The sequence below is a fragment of the Aquarana catesbeiana genome, linkage group LG02, assembly GCF_042186555.1.
Source record: "Aquarana catesbeiana isolate 2022-GZ linkage group LG02, ASM4218655v1, whole genome shotgun sequence".
Taxonomy (NCBI): domain Eukaryota; kingdom Metazoa; phylum Chordata; class Amphibia; order Anura; family Ranidae; genus Aquarana; species Aquarana catesbeiana.
In genome coordinates this window covers 176452739-176456037 of record NC_133325.1, presented here as the reverse complement: position 1 = coordinate 176456037, position 3299 = coordinate 176452739, and the positions used below count along the sequence as shown (strand labels likewise).

General features: G+C 47.5%; 1 non-coding gene across 1 annotated transcript; it reads left to right on the top strand.

Moving 5' to 3' along the window:
* Nucleotides 1-2775: 2775 nt before the first annotated feature.
* TRNAR-UCU (transfer RNA arginine (anticodon UCU)) lies at nt 2776-2847 on the top strand. The gene has a single exon. It is a non-coding gene; the product is annotated as a tRNA-Arg (tRNA).
* Nucleotides 2848-3299: the final 452 nt, after the last annotated feature.

Below are 3299 nucleotides of genomic sequence, written 5' to 3'. Positions count from 1 at the left end.
GTTGGACAAACAAGACAATGGGCTGTTCCTAGAAGAAGACTCAACAAAAAGTCTGGGGAACCCTCCCAGGGACCAGGTAGGGCTGTACCAACACAGGTCCCTACACTGGTGGCAGCTGCCAATCCAGTAACTGTAGGGTCTCCCCATCAGTCCTCCATTTGTATTTTTGGAGCTTCTGAATTACCAACTATGAATGTAAATGGACAAACAAGATGATTGACTGTTCCTAGAAGAAGACTCAACAAAACGTCTTAGGAACCCTCTCAGGGACCAGGTAGGGCTGTACCAACACAGGTCCCTACACTGGTGGTGGCCACTCCAGTAACCGGAGGGTCTTCCCATCAGCCAACCATTTTTGTTTTTGGAGCTTCAGAATTACTAACAATGTAGTTGGTCAAACAAGACAATTGGCTGTTCCTAGAAGAAGACTCAACAAAAAGTCAGAGGAACCCTCCCAGGGACCAGGTACGGCTGTTCCAACACAGGTTCCTACACTGGTGGCGAATGCCACTCCAGTAACCGGAGGGTCTTCCCATCAGCCCACCATTTTTGTTTTTGGATCTTCGAAATCACTATCAATGTAGTTGGTCAAACAAGACAATTGGCTGTTCCTAGAAGACAACACAACAAAAAGTCTGAGGAACTCTCCCAGAGACCAGGTATGGCTGTACCAACACAGGCCCCTACACTGGTGGTGGCTGCCACTCCAGTAACCGTAGGGTCGTCCCATCAGCCCACCATTTTCATTTTTGGAGCTTCGGAATCACCAACTATCAATGTAGTTGGTCAAACAAGACAATTAGCTGTTCCTAGAAGACTCAACAAAAAGTCTGAGGAACCCTCCCAGGGACAAGGTATGGCTGTGCCAACACAGATCCCTATAGTGGTGGTGGCTGCCACTCCAGCAACCGAAGAGTCTTCCCATCAGCCCTCCCAGGGACCAGGTACGGCTGTATCAAGACAGGTCTCTGCACTAACGCTTCATCTACTGAGCTCACCTAAAATTTTTCAGCCACATTTATTACACCTACTTTATATTTATTAAGGGTTCCCATTCACATAGCATAGCTTTAAGAAAATTGTAAAAATTCCTGCTCACCATTTAAGGTGGAACCCGATGGAATAAATGAAAAAAAATAAAAACATGGCCAACCAAAATCCAGACCCCCTCCTGAGCATTCATCTTGGCAGGCTAGGAAAGGGGGGGTGAGCATGCACTGCCCTCTTCTCCTCACCCATACCAGGGTTGACATGGGGAGGTGCCCTGTCGGGGGAGGGGGGTCTCCCTTTTCAAGGTCCACTCCCCATGTTGAGGGCATGTGGTCCAGTATGGCTCAGAAGTGGAGAGGGGGGCATGCTCATCCCCCCTTTCCTGGCCTGCCAGGCTGCATGCTCAGTTGGGATTCTGGTATCAGATTTGTGGGGGCCAGGTTTTTTTTGATTGTTCGCATGCACTTCCCTCTTTGAAGATGAGCAGCAAACTTTACATTTTTTTCAGTTTTACTCTGTGAATGAGAACATGTAACAGACATAAAGTAGGTGTCATCCCAATATGGCTGCAAATGAGGAAATACCTTTTAGGTGAGCGTCATAGAAGTAGCACTGGTGCCCCATTCAAGTGGTCCCCATTCAGATACACATAAAACACTGGAGACCGGCTAGCAGACCTGGGCACGGTAGGTGGAGCTGGTAGCAGCTCCACAGACAATCATAGACAATGATGAAGGACTATCAGGGCATGCTTGTTGCCCAATCCACCATACTGGGAATGGAATCTCTACTATCTATGAAGAGCCAGGCTTCCACATTCAACTGAGTTGTCCTGTCTACTTTTCAGGTCAAACCCATGGCTAGCTCATGTCCTCTTACATAAGACAGAGCTTATCCATGGAGTAGAGACACTATACGGACCAGAGGACACGTATTTGTCCCATTCCATACGAAGGACATCACCAATATTGGAGTAGTGACCACTGAGGCCTACAACAGCTGAAGGACTCTGTAGCTCTAGGTCGCTCTACAAAAAGGATCTGTATCTCTAGGTCACTTAAGAATATTGTAACCCAAGGAGATTGAAGGGGAAGTATGGACGCTCATTGGTAGGGTGAGTGGAATGAGAACCGTTCATAGAGTCTCCCCCTACAGGACAGAAAATTGAAGAGGAAGAATTTCATGAACATGGGGGAGGCATGGACAGTTCATCTGTAGGGTTGGTGGAATGAGAACAGTTCATACAAACTCCCCCTACAAGACAGAATATGAAAGATTCATAACTCTACAATATGAACCTGTATCTCCAAGTCCTTTAAGAAATTTAAAGCCAAAGGAAGAAGAGGAGGAAAAGTGGAACTTCAATTAGTAGGTGAAGTTCTGCTTTAAGATCGGGCAGCACAGAGGCTTAGTAGTTAGTACTTTTGCCTTGCAGCACTGGGGTGTTTGCTTCATATCCTAACCAGGACACTGTCAGTCTGCATGTTCTCCCTGTACTTGTGTGGTTTCCTTCTACAGCCCAAATACATGCTGGTAGGTTAAATGGCTCCATTCAGTGCGCTTTGAGTAGACATCACTGATTTACCCCTCTTAGTGGGGGGCAGGCCTTAGAGAACAGAGGCCGCATATGGGCAGCACAGAGGCTTAGTGGTTAGCCTTGCAGCACTGGAGTTCAAATCTTGACCAGGACACTATCTGCATGGAGTTTGTATGTTCTCCCTGTGCTTGCGTGGGTTTCCTCTGGGTACTCCGGTTTCCTCCCACACTCCAAAGTCATGCTACCTCACGTTGGTGGTGCAGTGGTGAGCATAGCTGCTTTCTAAGCAGCTGACTCGGGTTAGATTCCCGGCCAACGCAATCTCACAAGATGGCTGCCTCACCTAGTAAGTGTCAACCCCCCTTCCCATCATATCTGTATATACAAGGTTATCTCTACAGTACTGTGCAAAAGATTTAGCCAGGTGTGAACAAATGCTGTAAACATAGAGGCCATGTGATCCCTTCCTGGCTATGTCCTGGTCGAATATCACTATGAACCTACCTTAGGGTGCATGTGATCCCTTCCTGTCTATGGCCTGGTCGGAGATCACTATGAATCTACCATAGGGTCCATGTGATCCCTTACTGGCTATGTCCTGATTGGAGATCACTATGAACCTACCATAGGGTCCATGTGATCCCTTCCTGGCTATGTCCTGGTCAGAGATCACTGTGAATCTACCATAGGGTCCATGTGATCCCTTCCTATCTATGGCCTGATTGGAGATCACTATGAACCTACCATAGGGGCCATGTGATCCCTTCCTATC